General features: G+C 39.6%; 1 protein-coding gene across 3 annotated transcripts in view; it reads left to right on the top strand.

Moving 5' to 3' along the window:
• Positions 1–2,871: 2,871 nt before the first annotated feature.
• The window catches only part of OSBPL8 (oxysterol binding protein like 8), a 98,921-nt gene continuing 78,016 nt past the window's right edge, over positions 2,872–23,776 (top strand). For all 3 annotated transcript variants that reach the window (XM_082045085.1, XM_082045087.1, XM_082045089.1), the window contains exon 1: positions 2,872–3,070. The gene's annotated coding sequence lies outside the window, so the exon portion shown is untranslated. The remainder of the gene's footprint in view (positions 3,071–23,776) is intronic.

Raw genomic sequence — 23,776 nt, forward strand, 5'->3', positions numbered from 1 at the left:
CTAGGTTAACAGTTAGACTCTATGATCTTAAATGGCTTTATTATTCCATTCTGTGGTTTTATAAACTACTGCTGGTTTGGTGTGCTGCCAGCCTCCTGCTTCTATCACAGACAACAATGCAAGAACTCGATAAAGCCAGGAAAGCACTCAAATGAAAAACAGTTTGCTGGTGAACTCCAGAAGCAAAAGGAGTGTTATGGATTTACCTGGCATAGTCACTAAGTGAACCAGTTCCCAGCTGCCCACAAGTGGTATCACATTTCTTGCTCATCTGAAACTGTCCTGTCCAGGGGTGACCTGTCCAGGGGTGACCTGTCCAGGGGTGTTTAGCATGACTTAAAGAACTTCACATTATTTTTCTGGAGCTCTCAAAGTGTGCACATGTGAAATACGGTGCCCTTGAACACAGCCTTAAAAGAATTGCTCTGTCAGGGAGGAAGACATGAATGAGTAATGAATTGCACACGTGAGCAGGACTGCTTCCTAAAGCTAGACTTGGTTCCTTCACTACACCATGCAAACTAGGCCTTGCAAATTAAAGCTCTACAGTGAGAAAGCTCATGTGTATAACTCTTGTCAGAGTGAATTATCTCATTCCAGGGCCCTCCTTTGGGGAGAAGTACTGTTTAATTATAGAAAGTTTTGTACAAAGAAACTTCATATCTAATAACAGAAAAAAAAATTTCTCTGTATTCTTCAACATTTTTTACCTCATCGCTGAGAAGAAAAAGCAATCTTCTACAGTCAATAATATGCACATATCTTTCTACAGAAGTATTAAAAAGAAAAAAAATACAGAGGAAAAGAATACTCCACCTATTGATTAACCGAGATCATTCGAAGAACAGAATGAAAAGATTGTGAGTGGAAGATTAGCCCAAGATAATGGACTCCTAGTGACACTGCTACATAATTGAGGTACAGCAGATAATTCTATGAAAAATAGATTGAGCTAGGAGGCTTATTTTCAGAGTGGGAAATATTAATAATTTGACAACTTTCCTGCATCACTAGTTAGCTGAAGGAGTCAAATGTTTTCTGAATATACCGATGATACTTTTCCTTGAAGTAAGTGGAAAGAAGATGCTAAGGATTTCCAGAAGTGCTTCAGCATTTTGCAACTGTTTTCAGTGGTGTCAAGTGGCAGGTGATGAAACTTCAGGTACACACTGATTTTATTTTAAATATAGCAACATACGTAAGCTGCTCACAGTGGTTTTATATTACTATAGGCATGTTTAAGATTACTAGGAGTGGACACATTTTGAGACAGAAAAATAATCTAAAGTGTGTTTCCTGTTGGTATGTTAATTGCTGACCACCTCTCTCGTTGATTTATGGGTATTTTACAAGGCATATTTTATTTCCATTGTAACTACTTTTTGGCTGCCTACATTATTACTTGAAACTACCCTTGATGATTAATACACACTGCTGTGCTGTTTATGACTGCACTTTTTCCAGCACTCTTCAGAGTTCTCAGTTTCTATTCGAAGTAATAGTGTTGCTTGAAAGAAAGGGGTTTTCTTTTATAAGAAACAGTCAACACTGTGAACTTCAGCAGCTCCCTCACAGCTAGGCCTCCCTCCAGCTGTCCCCCAAAATGTTATGGTTTTCATAGAATCATAGAACAAGTTGGGTTGGAAGGGACCTTCAAAGGTCATCTAGTTCAACCCCCTGCAATGGGCAGGGACATCTTCAGCTAGATCAGATTGCTCAGAGCCCCGTTCAGGCTGGCCTGAAATGTTTCCAGGGATGGGGCATCTACCACCTCTCTGGGCAACCTGTGCCTGTGTTTCACCACCCTTATTGTAAAAAATTTCTTCCTCATGTCTGGCCTGAATCTCTCCTTTATTTTAAAACCATTACCCCTTGTCCTATTGCAACAGACCCTGCTAAACAGTCTGTCCCCATCTTTCCTACAGGCCCCTTTTAAGTACTGAAAGGCCACAATAAGGTCTTCCCAGACCCTTCTCTTACATTGTGCCTTTTGCTCTTTGTGCCATGAATTCTGGAGCCCCTTTCCCCCTGAGCTGTGTCACAGTACCACTGTGCTCCCACAGCCCCCACTGTACCAGGTGCCCCCAGTAAAGCCCCTCCCAGAGCCAGGCTGTGGTCGTTCCCTAGTCACAGAATGACAGAATGTCAGGGATTGGAAGGGACCTCAAAAGATTATCTAGTCCAACCCCCCTGCTGGAGCAGGAACACTTAGATGAGGTTACACAGGAATGTGTCCAGGCGGGTTTTGAATGTCTCCAGAGAAGGAGACTCCACAACCTCCCTGGGCAGCCTGTTCCAGTGTTCTGTCACCTTCATTGTGAAGAAGTTTCTTCTCAAATTTAAGTGGAACCTCTTGTGTTCCAGTTTGTACCCATTGCCCCTTGTCCTACCATTGGTTGTCACTGAGAAGAGCCTGACTCCATCCTCCTGACACCCACCCTTTACATATTTATGAACAGTAATGAGGTCACCCCTCAGTCTCCTCTTCTCCAAGTTAAAGAGACTCAGCTCCCTCAGCCTTTCCTCATAAGGGAGATGCTCCGCTCCCTTAATCATCTTTGTTGCCCTGTGCTGGACTCTCTCCAGCAGTTCCCTGTCCTTCTCGCACTGAGGGGCCCAGCACTGGACACAATATTCCAGATAAGGTCTCACCACAGCACAGAAAAGGGGGAGGAGAACCTCTCTCGACCTACTAACCACCCCCCTTCTAATGCACCCCAGGGTGCCACTGGCGTAGTCCCAGGAGCCCCTGGGACGCCTCAGCCCCGCAGCGAGGCACGGACACCGCCCCGGAGCTGAGGGGGCGGCTCCGCCGCCGCTGTCGCCGCCTGACGGGGCGGGGCGCGCCTGCGCTCGCACCCGCCGCGGCGGATGAGCGGATCAAGCGGCGACCGGGCGCCGCGCAGGGGAGGGCAGGAGCGGTCGGTGCCGCGCGCGGCAGGCGGAGCCCGCGGCGGTGAGGGGTGGGATCCCGGCCGCCGCCGCCCCCCCACCCATCCTCCTCGTACCCGCACCGGCCGTGCCGCCCTGCCCTTGCCGCGCCTCCCGCCGGACCTGGCTGCGGGGAGAGGTGAGAGAGACAGCCCGGCGGGAGCCGCTTCCCTGCCGGCGGGAGGGTGGGGGTCTGCTGCCCCGCCGGGCCCTGCAGCGGAGGTCGGGCATTGGGGTGTGTTGCCACTCGGGTCCCCGCCGGTGTTGCTGCGCTGCCGGCGGTGTTAGGAGGCGGTTGCGTGGCGTCACCGAGTGTCACCGTGTGCCGCCTCCCGCGGGCTGCTGGGCGGGAGGGGGCTCTAGGACCCCCCCCCTCCCGGGGCCTCTGGTAGCGGCTCGGCCTTGCGCCCCCCACGGGGTGGTTGTTGCTGAGCTCCGGGACGGCTCCGCTTACTGTCAGTGCTTTAAAGAGGAGTGCTTGATATTCCTCGCTGTGTGTTAACAAGAATATTTTAAGCTTAGTAATCAGTTCCTTTCAGTGTCATCAGCTCCAGTTGGTTCTCAGCTTGGAACAGGAAAACATGCTTGCTTTTTATGTAAACTAAGAACTGGTGTAAGGAAATGAGGCCTGTGGTGTGAGAGGGTTGGATTCTTGTTGGTTTTGTGTTGTTTTTTAAATCTGTAGAGGACCTCTGTTCTGGTCGCTGTCAGATCACAGGTCACAAATAGTGCTACTTTCGTTTTCAGAGGCATGTTCTTGTGGAATTAAAACAAGCTTTAGTACTTTTCCCCCCGTTTTTGGCATATAAACAATATTTGACTCCAGTGAACTTTAAAAAGTTGTCTTTGTATGTTTTGTTGTTGACTTCTACCTTCTTCCCAAACATTGTTTGAATTATGTCAAGAAGAAGAGCTGGGAGGTGGTCATTATTTTCTAGCATATTAAGTCAATGAATGTACGTTGTAGAATTTATTGAGTATAAATAATTATATTTTGTAAATAAAAAGTGACCAGAACAGAATTTTTATGCATAATTTTTCCTATGTTTTTATTAATTATCAAATGATATTTAATTCCTCTTTATGAAATGAAGAAAACTGGGTTGCGGAGCTCCTTCCTGCCCGCCGGTGGCGGGTTGGGTGCTGTGGTGCAGCCGTAGCGGGGTTTGGAAGCTAAGGGAAGCCGTGCATCTTGGCTTTGGGCTGTTAAGCCACTCCATGATTGACTTGGTTTCATTAGTTGCCTTGCTTACACCTTGGTCCCCTGAGGATCTACAAGCCAGGGTTTGAAAACAGCCGGGTCAAGTACCAAATGCAGTTAAAATTTAACTCCTCTGGTTGTCAGTAACTTCTTTCCCCCTCTGTGCTGGTTTAACTGAAAACAAGTTAAATTTCTTCATGCAGTTAGAAATCTTTCTTTTTCATAGCTAGCACAGTTGTTGTTTGGATTTAGTTTGAGAATAAGAAGATAACAGCCCAGGAGAGAGTTAATGCTTTTAATTGCTCTGGTCTGAGAAGCCAAGGACATTCTGAGCTCTGCCCACAGGTGCAAGGTGTTGAGGAAGGGGGGCATAGATGGGACAGACCTTGACTGACATCCAGACTGATCAATAAGAATATTCCATGCCATTAGCATGATGCTTCATATCTAAGGAGACTCAGGATCTTCTGGCTAGTTTTGGGTTTTGTCTGAGCCGGGATGGAGACCTGTTTGGGGTAGTTGTGTCTGAGAGTTCTCTCAGTTCAACCTTTTGCCATCCTGGCATTTTACAGAAGCCTCTGGGCCTTTCTGCCTTTTTCTCTTTTATTTTTCTGGGATGGGCTGTTCGGGACCAGGTGCTGCTGCCTGGGACTGGCTGCTTGGTGCAAACAGAGTTTGAGAGGAATTGCATGGAGTGTCTTTTATATTCTATTTTAAAAATATTATTATTAGTAGTAATATATTAGTGTTATTTTGTTAAACTGTGTTTATCTCAATCCATGAGTTTCTCTCTTCCCATTCTCTCCCCTATTCAGGGCTGGGATGGGGGGAGTGAGTGAGTGAGCGGCTTTCGTGTTTATATTGCTAGGTTGGGTTAAACCATGATACCCTTGCACTCGGAAAATAGTCTTCTGATTGAGCAATGCCCTGGGGAATGAAGCTTGAGTCCTGATTATTGTTGCAAGTCCCTCATTGCTGCCAGCAGCTTTTCTGCATCTTTATTAGCAGGCCTTATAAATGTCTCACTTCCAAGACAGTGCATTTGTGTGTTGGCTTAAAGGCATTTTGCTTAAGGTACTGGGTGATAATTCAGATGAGCTTCAGACATTTGCTTGAAATAATAGTCCTCATAAACTGTATGTTATAGAATTGCTGTGTTGAACTCCTTTTCTCAAAGGAGGAAAGCCATTGATTCCTGTGTGTCACTGAAGATGTTCTTATGTGGGATATTTCTGCTTGTGAACTACTGTCCAAGCAAAATAATTATTGGGACTGAGGATGGGCAACCTTGTAAAACTGCTCATTTTCATCTGGAAGTTTTCTTAACTTCGATAATTTCAATTTAATCATAGGAAATATGTATCTGTTTGCTCATTTAAGTGTTCACAGTTGAGGCCCTGCTGGTACTTGTTCAGTAGCAACCTGATTTTTGAATTTTTGAAAAGGCAGTAGTTGATACTGAGTTGTTAGCCCACGGCAAACATTATGGGCTGTAAAAATGTGTATGGAGTGTTGCTCCATGCTTGTTTTTGTTGGGTCTGTTCTCCAGCTAATGAGGGTTTAGAGTTGCTATAGTGCTGGTCTTACGTGAAAGGGGAAAAAGAAGAGAAGAACATGATTTCGTTTGTCAGCTCTCAGGTATTAATAGCTGTAGAAAGAACTGGAGAAATTATCTGTGTGCTGTTTCACTTCAGAGTTCCCTGCAAACTTCTGAAGATGTTTGTTGTTTTAGACATGTACTATTTTTTCATCAAAACTCCTGAGCTTTGAAGTAATTTGTTTAGTGAATATGTGGCTTTCTAAAGCTCTGCTGTAGAGCTCTCCTTTCAAGATGATCTGCTTGAAATTAAAACTAGCTGGAAAAAAAATAATAAATTATGTGTGGTTGTGGTCACTTGTGGGCTCTTTGGCTTAATTTTTCTGTTGTTGTGAAGTTTTGAAGATGCTTTTAAGTAAAGTGAATTTGCTGAAACTGATCTAACAGTGAACAGATCTTTGTGGTGGTTTTTTTTCCTACTTTAATCATGGGGCAGGGAAAGAGCTCCTTTTAAACATGTTCTGTAAAATTAGTTAATAACTGACTTTTCTGAAGAGGGCCATCCAGCTCATATTTTTTTGGACACAAATGTGAACTTCTCTGGTACTTCCAATTTGGTTTTATAAATGCTTGTTAACTTTTACAACATAAGGAGGAATTTTCTGATGTTGCAAGAAAAAAATGTTTTACATTTTTTCCAGGAAATTGAATTTGGATAGAAAGTCAGACTGATGTACTCCTGTTCTTTCATTAGTGCTTACTGTATTATTTCAGATTTTACTCCAAAGAGAAATAAAATACTGGAATTAATAGAAAGTAATTTTTTGGGGATAAGTTGTTCATTGAAGATTATTCTATTTTAAATTGCCTTTTTTTTTAATTCTGTTAAAATGATCATGAGTGGCCTTAGGTGATGTAGTACTTATCCTTTTTTTGCTCTTATGCTTTCAAATAAACTTTTGAGAAATTTCCTAGTACATTAAACTATTCGTGGTTTGTATCCTGTGAAGTTGTGTTCCAGCGACCTCTCTCTATACCACCTTCCCCACCCCACCCTGCATTTGCCACAATTTCTGTTTTCTGAAGTCTGCAGGGGAATTTTCAGAGACATTTTTCTCCTTTCTTCTTCCCCATGCTGTGAAATCTCTGTCACTTTAGGCTATCTGTTAAATAATTTATCTGTTAGTTTCCTCAGCTTCTCTTTTGGAACAGAAAATGAATTTGTTGCAGAAGTTATGTGCCATCATATATTTAAAACTTTGCAATGGGCCAAACAGTGTGTGGGGTCTTTTTGGTTGATTTTTATTTTTATTTTTTTTTTTTTTTTTAATGAACCTACGTTGAGCTCTGGGTTACTCAAATTTATAATTAAACACAGAATAACAGCTTTTAGTGTTCAACAAACTAGAAAATCATGAAGAAAGGCAGCAAAAGACTTTCAGTGCAGAAATAGCAACAGCTGTTTTCTGGGCAACAGGGTAGTCTTATTACCTAAAGGTGTGGGTTTTTCTTCAGTATGTGCAGTGTGATAGCAGTACCAACAGTACCAATTGATGATCCTATTCTCCAAACTCTAATGTGGAAGCCTCGGTCAGGTTAATTGTGGTTCATAATACAGTATGCTGTTAATGGAGATCTTGCTTCTATGACAGACACACTGTTGGGGAGAAGCAGTAGCTGAAAGCTTTTTGAGGCAGGTATTTCTACAGTCCCTGTTTTTACAGGAAATGAAACAGCATAGTTCTCCACCTAGGCTGTTTTGGTGAATTGGTGAGGAAGTAAAAAATACTACTACTAAATGTCAAACAATTGTTTACCGAGTTAACGGTCTTTTTTTTTTTTCCTTCCACCTTCCCATTCTGATGTGGTCATAATCTTGAATTAACGGAACTTTTCTATTTTGTTAGATGGTCTTTTCAGTTAACTTTTTAAATGACAGGTAGTTGATGGCAATGTAGTTCATAAATACATCTCTAAGATACATAACCAACCAACGAACCAAAAAACCCAAAATGAAACAAACAAAAAACCACACAAACAAAAATAGCAACAAAAAAAAAGTTTTTCCAAAAGGCTTTTATTGATTTTAGAGGACTATTTCTGTATTTTGCTTGTGTGATTTCTTTTGCTGTTGCCTTGTGTTTTGGGTAAAGTTGACAACCTCTGTGTTTAAGTTCAACCTGTCAATAGTTCCCCTCCTTTGCTTTGCTGCTCACTGCTCTTGCACTAACACAGTGGAGAGTCATGCTCACAGTTTACAGCTGCAACAATGGAAAAGGCTTTGTTAGATTTTTGCTTCTCTTGAAAATGTGTAAGCAAATATTGAGACTAATGTAACTTTCACAATTTTTCTAGATGTTGGAAGGTCTAACCGTAACCAGAAAGGAGAAGAAAGGTTATTTACTTTGAAAAATTAACTTTCACTTTCATGATGCTGGGAATTAGTAGGGAACATACATTGTTTCTGCTTTGTGGACGGGCTTTGACCCTGGACTTGAAGAATCTGCATTGTTTTGAGGATGTTTTTGTCGACTAACTTCTGATCAAGTAGATGGTTTCTCTGCCTAAAAAATGTCATCAGTTTAGACACAGTAGAGGCAGCTCTGTGTAGCTTAATTTTAAAACTAACACTTGGCCAGCTTGTGGGAACAGCAGATTGTGTGCTTTTCTAGTCATTTGTCTCAATTAATTTTTGTAATTTCATACCATAGTACAGAGAATTGGTGAAGCTGGATGTTTTGAGGACTGACCTTGACTTCTAAAAGGAAGGCCGTATGTGCAGTGTTGAGCCCCATAAACTTGAGCTAGTGATGTTTAGGAAACAATGCTTATAATAGGGCACTGATTAGCAGCAGATACGTTAGTCAGAAGTGTTTTATTCAGAGTAACACATTATGGGTTGTACACAGTTGAAATACGGTGTAGTATTTTGCTATGTTTGTTATAAAACAATGTTTTATTCCATCTGCACTCTACAACAAGAAAATCTGTTGCAGATGTAATGTATATAGTAGCATAAGAAGCCTCTTGAGAGAAGCTAAAAGTGTTTGACAGATGGTAAGAGGCATTTGGGAAGTGAGATTTTCATTTTGAGGAAGTAGCTTGGACTTCTGGTGTTAGGAGAGGAAGAAATAAACCTAATTTTCTTCTCACTCTTAATTGTGGGTGGGAGGTTTTATCTCAGCTTGTTTCCCTCCACACAGGGTGCAGCACTGATCCTTCATCTACTAAAAATGCTGTATCTGTCTGTTTGAGAGTTCTTAAGGTTCCAGTGACCTTGACACCATAGGGGAGTGTGCGTATCTGGTCTTCCTCTTTTTTTCATTCAACCATTCATTCATTAATTCATTTTTAAGTGTTCCCGTTGCATCTAAGCCTGGGCTACTTCATATGCTATCTCTGTGTTCATACGTTTTCCAGTGCAATAATCCTGTCACTTGGTGTTCGTGTTGTAGTACTGCAGAAGCTGTTAATATGACTATTCAGTTGAGATAAGGGAAGACAGCTTGTTTCTTCCAAAGTTATCTTTTGCTTGCCTGCAAACTGAAGCCATAGTATTTTAAAGACCAGCAAGTTGCTTTTTAAAAGGCTTGGACTTGCGAGTGCAGCTGTATTACTAGTCATATAAACCTAAGAAAAAACATTTTTATTTACTTTACTGTTCTTGCAGAACTTAGGGAAGCATGCATATTATAGGTGACTTTTTTGATTGACAGTTTTAACTATTTAAGGAGTCATGCAACAGAAGAAAATATTTTGGTTTTAATGCTTGTGTTTAAAGCTGATAGTAAGAAGGTAGTCCAGTAAACTGAGCTGACTGTGGCTTGGGTTTTGTTTCTCTTAGGAATGCTTTGAACCTGGGTTTGTCTCATGTCTTTTTTTTTAAGTACCTACAGAGGGCTTCATCTCAGCAACTTGCATATTTTTCCTCAGAAGTGTGTTCTTTATATGTCGTATTTCTTATAGATGATTCGGAGAGCTCAGACAAACAGCTTTTTACTTCTAACTAGATGATGCTACTTGATAGGAGATTTGTGTGATAAATTATAGGTTCAGTCGATGTCTAGTTCATGAGTTATAAAAGATTCATGGCTGCATTCTAAAAGAGAAATGTGACATTTTAAGATTCATTGAACACTTATTGCCAGGTACACAGCAAGTTCCTTTGCTTGAAATTTTACATGGATTTTTTTTTTTCTAATTACTGTTAAGACGTGGTAAAAAGGATGCATTTACAGGTGAAATGAGTGCTTTTCTAGGTAAAACATGGACAGCTTTTACTAAAATACTGCTTTGATTAATCTTATTTTTTAGTTAATATATTCAGGTTTTCTGGTCTTGCACTCTTTGCAAGTTTGGAAAAAAAAGTGTGTTTATATACTCCTCAAGTAGCGCTGAATTAAGAACCATGTTTACTTGAGAGCTTAACTTCCCTTGTCTAGTTACGGTATGGTGGAAAAGGTCACTCAGTATGAGTGTATGTGGTGACGAATACAAGTCTTTTTGAGTACTAAAGAGCATTTTTTTTTCTTTATTGTATGTTAAATTCTAGTGTATAAACGTGTTTGAGAGCCACTGTGGTTTTTGGTTTTGAAACAGGCCATAGCATGAGAGGCCCTATATGGTCTGTTTCTGCAGGTGGTACCTATACTGTCAAGTGGATTCCTGAGTTAGGGAAAACCCTGCTTTCAGTCATGGAAAGCTTTTGGAATAAATCTGCACAAGTTTGTCACCCACTGGGGAAGCTGTTCCTTCCAGACCTGTCTGAGGTGACTTCTTGAGGGACCTGCTGCGACATGCTCCTCTGTGTGTGTGGACGTGTGGTGGGCAGGAGTCTCGTTCCTTGTGCAAGTGGGATGCTCGTGCTGCCCGGAGGAGAAGGAGGTGGTGGTTTATTTGCTGTGGAGATTTTAGTACCACTTATAGACCTTTATGCTGTATAGAGCAAATACTGTTCTTCAACACAGAAGGGATAGTTAGGATGTTTTTAAGACATTAAACCAGTGAATCTACATAAACCGCAGTTCATTGTTTTGCAGCTGTGGGAGTTGAATCCTGCAGTGCCATACTGTACCAGGAGAGTGGGTTTGCTGTTGTTCCTCACTGGAGAACTAGTCTAAGAGAAGGACTACAGCCTGAAAACAAATATTTAACATGGCTCTGGAAGATCAACAATCTCCTTTCTTGTGTGACTTTACCTTTGTCAAATAAGAGCTCCATTAAAAGGCTTTAGATGTAAAAAGTTTCTTTTGCATAGTTGAGAACTCCCATGATGTTTGTTTCAGTATTTTTTTCCAGTGGAAAGCAATCACAAGAACACATTAATTTGTGTCTCTGAACTGAGTCAGTTTAGATATCCATTTAGAGTAGTGCAATCAACTGTGAAATGCATGGAAAATGTTTTGGTTGAAACAAATGCAGATAACACAGTGTATTTTACTTGGGCCTGACTCTGAGCATGAACCATTTAACTTTTTCTTCTTCCAATAGCTCAGTCTCTTTCCAGCTGACATTGGCACATGGAAGTACAGCACATCAGTGAAGCTTTGTTAACAGTCTTCGTACTGTAAACCTGAAGCAAATGCAGCGATAATTTGGCTTTGACTAGTCTCTGTAGGATTGTTACATACAGCCAACATACAGTTATTATGAGTGTAGTGTACCAGGTTCTGTCTAATTTTGTGTAATGTGTTAAATTTTGCTATGGTGAGCTGTACAGTTGAGTAACTGGTTATGCTGCAGCAGAAGTTACTGCAGAAATGCTCTCTTCCCTTAATGCTTGTTCTTCTTATGCCCTCTTCCCCCTTTGGGAGAGTAAGAGTGAGGTCTGTGCATCAGAAGTCATTTAGGTCTTGTATTGGGGACCTGAGATCCAAGGTCTACAAGAAGAAATTTCAGGATCAACAAAAATGTTTAAACTTGAGTGGTTTCCAGTTCTCCAGATGCCAGACCATGAGTAATTATTTGAATAAGATATGTATGCTTCTGCTATTTCCATTTCTTATGGGGAGAGCTTATAATGCTCTCTGCTGCTCTGTGGCATTGCCTTCCTTTTTTTCCCCTGATCACACACTTTTCTAATTGAAGCAATGTCAAGGAAGTTATGATAATGTTGGAGGAGGGGAGACAGAAGGAGGACTGAGGAAGGCTGTTAAATTTTTACCTGAAGCAGCACATAGGGTTAATTTAGTGTGACTGAAAGTCTGGCCACGCTGCTTGTAGCTGACACGTAACATACTTGAGGAAGATGTAATGTGCACATCACTAATGAAGGAATATATTTTGTGAGTGAAGAAGACTTGCATCAGTTTCCTGACCTAATGGCGTCTTCTCTGCCAATGTTGAGGTGGCCTTTTTACTTTTCTTCCATCTGTTCTTCTGCACAAGCAGGATGGCAAGGGCCTTCTGCTTATTTGTTTTATTAAGGAAAATATGTCTGTGATTTCTGTGTTGGTTTTTTTTTTTTTTTTCCTGTGATATGTGGCCTGTCTGCTTTCTCCTGCAACTCCAGCTACACTACCTGTTCCTATTTTCTTGGTTACTTACGATCTTTCTCATGCCTTGGTCTTCTACACAGATCATGATTAAATTGCTGCAGGGAATATCCTGTCTGGTTTCTTGTAACTCTAGGTACCATCTGACTAATCATGGCTTTAGCTGTTTTCAGAAGATTATAGTTTTAGAAGAGGGCATTATCATAACCTTGTGTTTCCTCCAGGTAGCTCAGATGCTGCAGAGGACTACTAGCGGTGGGAGGGCGTTTGTTTTGATGTTGTTTGTTTTAAAGCAATATGCTTGCCCATGTTAGATAGACAGTGGTATGTGCTGTCTCTGTATGATACAGAGCATACCTGTGTAATATCTGCCTTTCTGCAAGGACTTGCTTAACTTGTAGAACATGATTTACTTGTGTGCATCTATATATTTGAGCATATAAAAGAAGTGTGCCGGTAATACATTAAAAGCAGATAACCTGCTGGCTGACATCCTCACTGTAGGGCTCCCAGTGAGGTCGTTGGCCCAACACAGCAGTAGGGGTAGCTTGGACCTGAACTCCTTTGTGTTATTTGCCATCTCCTTTAGAAAATGAGGGGTTTCTATGGATAAGATTTTTATTAGTCTGTATTATGCAAATTGTAGGCTTTGAACCTACCTCTTTGCTTTGATTAGTGTATTTTTAAAAATAAATTCCAAGTTGAGTCTGCACCATACATGAGAAGTTGCAGTTCTAAGCCAGTAATTCTAGATTCAAAATTTACACTAAAGACTTTGCTAAGCTGTCCATAATGACCTGTTGGGGGCTAAAAGATTCATATAAAAGTACATATTTCCTGTACTGGAATTACAGTTTTGTAATGTTTCTGTTGTGATCAAATGGAAATCTCATCAGTAATTTAAATGTAGTCTTTGTAATTGTAGAGATAAGCCAATAAGCTAACTTTTGAATCTTGGTTTGTTTGAAGAATTAAGGATTCCACACTAACCTACCTATAAAGATTTACTGTTTGCTGTGTTTAAAAACGGAACCTTGATTCTAGCTTGCAAATTAAGTGTCGCTTTACTTAACTGTCACTAACCTATGCTGCCTTGAAAAGGGACTGGATTAACCTTAATACAAATAACTACAATGGAATATCAGTGACTGATAGAAAATAATCAATATTTACATGCAAAAAGAAACTTCCTCTATACAAATGCGAATTCTGTCTATTTGGCTAATGTACAAAATTACTGAGTGTGAGGATAGGCTTTAAGATCATCAACAAGAATGAATGTTTTCCCTTGATGGAAAAAAGTTCTTTTGTTAAAAAAGAAAGCCTACTGAGGCGAAGAAGCACTGAGTAGAAATTTTGTACGTTCTAATCAAGGTAGAAAACAGAATGCAGAGCAACGAGCTGCCCTATAAAATGAGGGGAAAACTGATGAAAATAAACCTGAGAGTGTGTACAGATGAGTCTGTACTACATCAGCTACTTGAATTAAATATTAACTACACATACTTACCGTCAGTGCTTTAAAGAGGAGTGCTTGATATTCCTCGCTGTGCGTTAAGAATATTTTAAGCTTAGTAATCAGTTCCTTTCAGTGTCATCAGCTCCACTTGGTTCTCAGCTTGGAACAGGAAAACATGCTTGCTTTTTATGTAAACTAAGAACTGGTGTAAGGAAATGAGGCCTGTGGTGTGAGAGGGTTGGATTCTTGTTGGTTTTGTGTTGTTTTTTAAATCTGTAGAGGACCTCTGTTCTGGTCGCTGTCAGATCACAGGTCACAAATGGTACTACTTTCGTTTTCAGAGGCATATTTTTGTGGAATTAAAACAAGCTTTAGTACTTTTCCCCCATTTTTGGCATATAAACAATATTTGACTCCAGTGAACTTTAAAAAGTTGTCTTTGTATGTTTTGTTGTTGACTTCTACCTTCTTCCCAAACATTGTTTGATTTATGTCAAGAAGATGATGAATGAGCTGGGAGGTGGTCATTATTTTCTAGCATATTAAGTCAATGAATGTACGTTGTAGAATTTATTGAGTATAAGTAATTATATTTTGTAAATAAAAAGTGACCAGAACAGAATTTTTATGCATAATTTTTCCTACATTTTTATTAATTATCAAAGGATATTTAATTCCTCTTTATGAAATGAAGAAAACTGGGTTTTTTGTTACCTTAAGCCACTTTCCTCGTAAATACAACCCACTCATGAACAGGACTTGTGTTACCTTGTAATGTAGATATACTGAAATAATGTTCATTTTCTTAATTGTCGTATAAGCAGCATAGAGGTAATAAGGGCCTGAAAAAATAAGGCAACATTCACCTGCACTGTTTCAGTTGCTCTATGAATGCTTCCAAATACCACCTGTAGTCTTTCATTAGAAAAGATAAGAAATCATTTATCTTTACCTCCTATATAGATTAAATACTTGCCAATAGGAAGCTCAGAAAAAATATATTGCAAATGTTGCTCTACTTATCTTCCTGCATTGTAGTTCTTCTTTGTTCCCTTACATGGATTTATTTCTGAACTCTGTTCCTTAATTATTCTGTAAAATAAATTGTGGAGTCATTCTTCCTTTTATTGTAGGTACAAGAATTCATTATGCCACTGAAATTCTTACTGGTATAAGAAGTCTCATGCTGTGAACAGTTAAAAATCTTATCTTTCTGTCTAATACATTTGTTTTTCTTCAGCAGAACTCACAACAATACCTTATGCATCAGGTCATTGAAGATGCAGCAGGAAAAAATAGACTACTGCATGGCTTAGTCTTCGTATAGAAAGAGATCAGTAACTCTTCTGTAACACCCTGGTCTTTCAGTATTGCTGGGTAACAATCGGAGGCTCTGGCCACTCACACCTCTGGCTCTTTTGGGTTTTGTTTTTAACTCTAAACTTCAGGAAGCTAAGGCTGCTTGCTTCTTAAGTAAATAGTGTAAAGGGTAACTTAACTGTGTGTTGTTTGTGAAAACCATAGGCTAAAGACAATGAGGGTTTTTTTGTTGTTGTTGTGGAGGGGTGTATTTTTTTGGTGGTTTTTTTAATTCTCAATACAGAATATTGTCCGGTAGCTGACCTTTTTTGAATTTAATATGTACAAAAGCATTTGTGCTGGTAGGCACAAAGAAGAAAGGGAAACTAACATGAAAGAAACCTGATGTTGCTCTCTATGTATAGTGTCCAGAAGTGACAGATGAAATATGTCCGAGATATTGCACATAAGTCAGGATGATTAGTCATTGTATGCATTGTTGTAGGCATTTTTGTGGGTTTAAAAAATGCTTACATTTTCAGTGTTAACAATCAATTTCATTTTGTCACTTCAGTGTGGTGTCTTTGTTGTAGGAGATTACATGTAAACTGCTTGATTAGCAGATATTTCTATCTTAAAAATTCAGACTTAAGAGGCTTATGTTGTCTTTTGCAAGATGAGTAGCATCTGTTGTGATTCATCTGGATTTATGGTGTTGGGGGAAGTGGTGTAGAAGCAAGCTCCTGACTCACAGAATGACTTTCTGAATATAGTTTGGTGCCTTGATAGAAATGATGTTTGAATTGAAGCCTCTACCTGTGAATTCTTGGAGAGAGGGAAGGAAGAGAGGTGTGATGTTTTTGTGGTGATGTTTTTGGGGTTGGTTTGTGTGTTTTGTGTTTTTTTTTTTTTTTATTGTCAGAGAGCAGCTGGTGTTCTCATGACTTGTCAGTTGCTAGAGTAACAAAAAGTAATTGCCAGACAAGTTTCATGTCAGTGAAAACTTAGACCTGAGTGAAGGAAGGTGTGTGCATGTTACTGGGGTGTTAACTTGCAATCTGAAAGCCCTCACCGAATCATCACCCCCTTCTTCAGTGTCAAGGATCCCAAGAGTTGAATCTTGGAGAAGGAGAGAAGAGATGATGAAGCTTTTCTGTTACTACTTAAGGGAGTGGTAGATACAGTTTTCCAGCCTGACTCAGCATCTGTCCTCTTCTTGAGAGATGTTATTGTTGCCATCTATACTGAATGAAAGCCTACTTGAGCTCCATCCTGTTACAGGATCATGTTTGTTTGAAATTTGTTCTATGTTTTTTTTAAAAAAAAGTCGTGCTTTTTTCATTTCCATCTTTTTCCTATTGTAACTTTTGGACAATTGCTTTGTGTCATTAACTGCTTCACTTATAATTGCCTGACACTTTTAAATGTCTTTTCTCTATCCTAGCTTTATTCTCAGGTTTCTGCTTGGATAACCATGTTGTTTAGCATCATACACAACTACCTTGCCTTACCATCATCTTCTGTGTCCGTAACAGTTTTATCTTTAGCCCCATGCACCTCTCTTTTTTCTTCTTTCACTTAAGCATATGGTAACATATTTGTTTTTCCTCTTGGCTGCTGTCCTACCTGTCTTAGCAACTCAGAAGCTTAGTACTGTTCTTCTCAGTTCTGCTTTGCTTTACTTTCTCTGGAGAAAAACACAGGTGTTCACTGATTGGAGCTTGCCAATGTATGTGCGTATTTTGCTGTTGTGAAATTTGAAACGTCTCTGCTTGAATCCTGTGCATGCCAATCTTTGCCGCATAAATTGCAAAGATGATGCTGTTTTAACTGTGGGAGAAGCTGCAGTGCAGGTGCTTATGTGAGCGTCTCCTCCCTCCCCAAACAAATTACTAGAAGCATAAGCTGTGCAAGCAAAAATAGTAACGCTCTACTCCTCCCAGTGCTGTGTCAAGGGAGGTTGTTATCAGCATTAATTTATTTCCTAGGACCAACACTTGTAGGAACCCCACTGCTGATACCCTGGTGGAATGCAGTGGTATCAGTCTGCTCTCCATTGCAGCCTTGGACTTTGTTATGTTCACAGACTTAACGTACATGCCATGTTATTGTGTCTTTGCTTCTGTTGCTCCTTTATCACCGTTTCTGATGTCTCATACCTCTCATAGTTCCCCAGCAAACATTTTGCTGAGTGGCAAAGACAGTAATTTTGATCTAAAGAGAAGCAGGCTGTCATTCCTCATATGGAATGGAAATGCTAGTCTTTTATTAATTCTGATTTGTGAGCATTATGAAGAGAAGCTTGTATGCTCAGTGTCCTGGGAGAACCTGTTTGAGATAGTATTTGTGTACTTCATTTCAGGTGCATAGGAGGACATTTTTAGCTGGGGGAACATGGAAATTGCTGTTGAAGTGGTTCCTAAAACTATTGACTTGCTAGTGATTGAGCTGGTTTTGTACCCATTATTCATAGTTTTGCTCTTCATTCAATCTGCTGACATGTGCAGGGGGATCTGTAAGAGTTGTAGCAATGGGATATAGTATACTTTGGTTTTCTTAAAGAACTCCAGTTAAACTTTTAGGAAGAAAGTGAATTAGAGGTCAAGACAATAAATACCTGAATGCATGTCAGTTGTGTTTTCTGGGAGCAAGCAGTGGCTCGTTTCTGAGAAGGTCATGCCATATGTGTCATGAAGTAGACAAAGTCACCTTTCAGACAAAAATAACTGCTTCTGGGAGGTTCTGCCTGGAAAGCATGTTGCTGGTAGACTAGAGCCATCTTAAAGGAAGGAGTTGGAGAGAGAATTGTCAAACTCAGATGTTTGCTGTGCAGGCCACTATTTTCTGCAAAGTCTCTGTTCTCATTCCAGGTAAATTGGCAGCCCAGATGATCCAGATGTACCCTCCAACATTAGAACAGGACTTTCTAGTCAGGAATTAGAGGTTATTACAAAAAACTTACATTGATTTTGGTCAGCTGAACTAAAATGTCTTGAGTGTGCTCAAATCCCCTATACAAGAATAGTTTGTGTGTCTCTGTTTTTAGGATGTTATGTTACCAGTTATAACTTAAAATTTTTGTTTAATTGGCATTATGGTACATGTTTTCAGCTGGGAAGGGACTAACATTTAGTTTTTCAAATTAATGCATTTTGCATACTTTCTAACTAAGCATGGTATATTCTGCAGATGCTTAAACTGAATATTCTTGCAGCAGCCTTACAGTATATTCTGTCTATTGCGCTTAGTCCCAGGTGAAGGTAGAGAGGAGCTGTGTAACCTGCTGCCATCTACAGCACAACTCTGTGCAATGGCTCTGTCAGGAGTAACTTGACATCAACCAAGGTAACTCCTTAGAGGAGTTAAATGCTTGAAATGTGTCTTAACATGAAGATGATTCAGACTTTTAGCCACCTCCTAAAGGGTCTGTTTTCAAAGTGAACAGCTAATTCTAGCTTGTTTAAATATCTGAACAGATGCTTGTTAAGCAAATATATTGTGTATTTGAAAATAAATCAAAGAAATGGAAAAAAGAAAAAGAATGCCACTTTGAACTCCAGTAGTGAGACTTAGGTTTAACATGCAGACCACTGGAAACAAAATTCTGATGTTAAAACCAAATAGTAACTATAAAATGCTGATAATCAGCTTGGATTCACTAGAGAATCAGTAATTGCTTCACCTACTTTTGAAAACTAGAAGTTATATTTCTACCTAGTGTTTTAACTGGGAAAAAATATGAATTTATTTTCTTTGACACTGAACAGTAATAATTATTAATGTGAAGGAATACATGTAAAAAGAAACTATAAAGAGATCCAGCTTTTTTCTTCGTTGTCATGATGTGACAGCCTCCTGTACAGAATAGCATGGAAAAATTCTAATGTTATTAAAATAGTGGAATTTCATACCTGGCTTAAAATCTTTTGGTATAATAATGAATTTCAAGCTCAAATGGGAAGGTGTGGAAACCAGGAACGATGGTAATTTACTTTTAAGGAAACTACAGAGTGCTTTTGGTCTGCACCTGTGACAGTGTTTGTCATGCAAAGTAGCTCTTGTTCAGAGGCTGCATACTCTGAAAGGCTCTTTGAAGTGGCTCGATATTGGTTAAGTATAATCTTTTATTCCTTTTGTTATGTAGGGTGTGACGAGGATATTTTATTCCCTTAATTATTCAGGAGTGTGGTAGAATAACAGAGTGATTACCTCAGCTGCCACAAAACCAAGGGGTTGAAAATAAACCTGGTCATCAGCTAGAGATCCACATGTATCTGAATTTCACAGCAGGCCAACAATGATTTTTTTTTTTTCTTTTGTAAGAGGAAATACAATACCTGTTGTAAGGTTGCTGAAAACATTTTTGTCTCAACAAGGAAGACAAATTTAATATTCAACAAAATGTTTTAAAAGTTCAGAACCACTTTTGATGAGTTTAGAGCATGGTGTTCAAACTGGAATGCTGCCACTCTTAGAGGTATCGTTGAAAATGGGCAATAGCTTGTAGTTTTGTGGGTTTTCTTATTATTTTAAAGCCAGTTGGATTTGCAGAGGTGATCTCCAAGGATGTCACTCTCCCACTCTTAAATGGGCTTTTATATGTTTTTAATAAAGCTTTTAGTATGTAGGCTTTTAGTTGGCTGTGAGGTCTGTCTGAAGCCTTGCCTTGCAGTTAAGTATTGTAGCCCAGGATTTTCCATGCTTTTCACATTTAGGAAAGAAGCCGTTAGAGAGAAAAATGAGAATTCCAGGTCATTCTGTCTCTGTAGTCATTCTGCTAATTTAAAAGTGGCAACTATAGAAAAAGCAACAGAAATTTTAAGTAGCTTTCCCTGTCCATAGTCACTCCAAAACACAAAATGAAAAAGGGTACCTATAGGGGGAGAGCGTTTAGCTCTCTGAATGTGAACTGTGCTGCTGTGCAAGCTGAGAATGAGTCCTGTCCCATGTTGATATGATTAATATCCATTGCTATAGATAAGCATAAAAAGACAAAATCAAACTTCATAGCCCACCCAGCTCATCTTTATCCTTTGTTTCTATGCTGATTTTATTCTGTTAAACTTTCAGTGTTTCTAAGATCAGAGAGTTTCCTTCATCAACCTTAAATGTTCCAGGGTCCTTATGGAGAACTGAAGAATTCTTCAGTTCTTGTTTTAATGTGATTTATTTATTAATTATAATTTTTACTAAAACAACTAACAGATCCTCAAAGATGTCTAAGGAGACAATTGTGCCTTTTTTTTTTTTAATTGAACTCACTATGCCATTCTCCAGTCCCAAAGTAGATAGACTGCTTAGCATTTTAATTGGTTTTCAAGCTGAATTCAGCGTTTATGTTCAAGGCCAAAGACAGGGTTATGAAGGTTAATTATACTTATCAACATTTAGAAACAGTTGATTCTCATTGCATGTGAAATGTTGGCACAGCACTTTTCTCCTGGAGGAGGAAATTGGCATATTACTTCATGATGTAACTGGAATGCTTGTGTGCTTATCTTGGTTAGGTGGTTTCAATGGGTAAGCTTCTCAGTTATTTTACAGTTTGGTGCTTATAAATGACCTTGAAATATCCAAGTGGCTATTCACTTTAAATCTGCATTGTATGAAGTTAATAGCACTCATGTAGTTACCAGATCTTAATTTCATATTCCATGTGTGTTGCAGAGAAGCTGGGTGTGATAAAGCTTAAGTTATGAATGTCACAGACTTTCTAAAATCTATAACGGGAATATAAAATATGCTGTTGTTTTAAGAACTCCTTGCTTACAGTATTTTTTTTCTCAAGTTGTGATCATTAGGAGGAGAGGAGAGCTCATCCTTCTCTGAATTCTGTTGAGGGCTGCAAAACAAAAGTACTAAATCCTTTCTTACAGGAAAGATTAGGCATGCCCAGGTGTTTTTGAGATTAAGGGACTCTACACATTGAAGTCAGTATTACATGTGCTTTTTCTTGACAATTTCAGAAACACGAACAAGCCAATAAACCTTTATTCTCCTACATGTTCATTATGAAACTTCTTGGATAAATTGGAATTTTTAAAAGTTATAAGCCTCTATTTGTAAGTACAGTGTACCTGCTGAAGTTCACTGGTTTGCCTATGTGACCACTGGTTTGGGATAGTCGGTCTGGACACTCAGTTGGAAGCACAGGACACGAGATTTCTCCAGTCACCCCTTTTAGCAGAGCACATGATTGGAAACACGTAGTGCCAGTTATTCTTACAGCTGCTCCTGCAGGAAATGTCAATGGGTACATTCAGTTTTCCTCCTTTCAACATCTCAAAGCAGGATGTGAAAATGAGCATCAGAGTTGGGATGTATCCCCAGGAAGATGAGTAAGTTGGGATGTACATTTCTGTTTAGTGGTAGCTCTGAGACCTAAGATAAAGCTGCCTAGCTCCATTTACATCGTGGAGCATGGAAATTAGTGTTTCATTCCTTTCCTAAATGCTAGACTTTGAAATGTGTGTAAACTGCCTTCAAAAGGAATTAAATGTGTAACATGATACTTAGAGGTGTAGTTAACTGCTGTGGCAGAGATACAGGGTATTGAATTGCTCTCTGCTAATATTATCTTGGTAGTTAAGCTAATGTTATCTTGGTATTGTGTGTAATTTTGAATCTGAAAGTAAACTTATGAAGTGCTATTAAACTGATAACTGTTGTCACTTTGGTGACAATATTGGAATAAGGTAATGCTATGAAGGGAAAGATGTAGTTTATCTTTAAAAACTAAATACATTCTTTCTTGGAAGTATTCTTTCCCTTATTTATTGTAAAAATACCAACTGAATTTGTTGGAGCTCACAAACATTGCATCCTTTTTTCCAGGCATTTATGTCCGTTTTCTGTCTGTCCCTGGACTCCCAAACTGTGTGACATCTCTTGCAACCCTCACCACACCGTTCTGACTGCCCTTAATTAGCTGAGTATTGGGTAGATGGATAGAGGATGGTGGGGAAGCAGGATTCAAAACTTGATATCACACAGTCATGTGGGATTGCCCAGCTGAGAGGATCACATTCACCTTAAATCACATGCTCAAGCAATCTGATGGCCCCATTACGCATTTTATGGGAAAGAGAATTCCCAGTGCTGGAGTAGACTGGGTGGAAGGGCAGGAGAAGGTGCTTTGTTCATTCAATATTTGTTTGGCCCTGAATGCAATAATTCTTTATCCAGAATGGTAGTGTTTTGTTTTGTTTTTTGTTTTGTGTTGTGGGTTTGTTGATGGGTTTTTTTTGGTCTCTCTTTGTTTCCTTCTCTGAAGCATTTAAAAGGACATTCAAGGAAGTGTCAAGACTTTGTTTTCCTGCCTGTGCTGTATGAAGTGACCTTACAACCACTCCCTGGTTGTCAAGGAACAGAACCTTGTTATCTCAACCATGACACATACTTTATTTTCTACTCGAGTGATTTTAGTATCTTTCATATTGGTCCCTGAAGCAGAAACTTAAGTGCACCTTGATAATGGAGTTCTTGCTATGGAGAATCTTGGTGTCTCCTCTAGTTGTGGGAACAAAAAGCATTCTCCTCTTCAGAAATGGGATAGCTTTGGGAACAAATATGTTTAACTCCAGTGCTTGAGGGCTGGCTTTGAACTGTGAAAGGCTTGGCTTCTGTTTTCAGCTGTGGCAAAGAAAAAAATTTATTTAAGTTGTGTGTTGATTGTTGCAAATGGTGTGAGCCATTGCGTAATTTACATTAGGCAGTGATGGGGGGGCTGTTTAGCCTGGAGAAAAGGAGGCTGAGGGGAGACCTTATCGCTGTCTACAACTACCTGAAAGGAGGTTGTAGCATGGAGGGTGTCGGTCTCTTCTCCCAGGTAACAAGTGACAGGACAAGAAGAAATGGCCTCAAGTTGCACCAGGGGAGGGTTAGATTGGATATTAGGAAACAATTCTTCACGGGAAGGGTTGTCAGGCATTGGAACAGGCTGCCCAGGGCAGTGGTTGAATCGTAATCCCTGGAGGTGTTTAAAAGACGTTTAACTGAGGTTCTTAGGGACATAGTTTAGTGCTGGAGTTAGGTTAGGTTATGGTTGGACTCGATAATCCTGAGGGTCTCTTCCAACTAAAATGGTTCTATGGTTTTATATTGGGCAGATTTCTGAGGACTGTGAATTGCAGGTGAGTTGTCACTTGATGACACTTGTATCTCTTCAAAAGCTACTTGTTGTGGCAGGGTGGGTGCTGCTCATTGCCCAAAGAAACGTCATGGGAGAGCACCTAAGTTGTTGAATAGGAATGGGTGGGGAAAAAAGAGGTTTAGGGCTAGGTCACTTGCCAAGTCTGATATGCAACAATGTTTTACAGTTCCTGTGGATCGGGTTATATTGTATAGATGCTGTTGGCTCATCTTGTTAAATTAAAAGCAGTTCCGAGTCATAGTTGATTAGCAGTTACTTAGTAGCTTCAGAAGACAAGCATGGATGATTGGTGCTAAATCACTAGTCCTTGTTAAGCTTGTACAAAGGCTCTTTGAAATATTTGTTTGTGACTTAAAACAGTGAAAAAAACACCCATAAGAAAACCAACTTCATCCTCAGTACCCCCAAAAAACCTCGTAAAATGAAAACAATCAAAAGCACCCCCAAAAAGTATGAAATATCCTGAATTGCAAACATGTAGGATAGCACTGACACCTAAAAAAACCCAGAAGATTCATCAGCTGATTTTAATTAGGCAAGCAGTAAAGTGAAGAAAACTCAACTTGGCATAAACAATGGAAATCTAAATTAGACTTTCTAAATTGTTTTAATAAACCATGATGTGTAAGCCAGATACTGTCACTGCCTCTTTGAACCTGTTGCTAATTTAAGTTAGAATTTCTATGGTTTTTCCTATTGCAGT

The sequence above is a fragment of the Streptopelia decaocto genome (assembly GCF_964273445.1).
Source record: "Streptopelia decaocto genome assembly, chromosome: 1".
Taxonomy (NCBI): Eukaryota; Metazoa; Chordata; class Aves; order Columbiformes; family Columbidae; genus Streptopelia; species Streptopelia decaocto.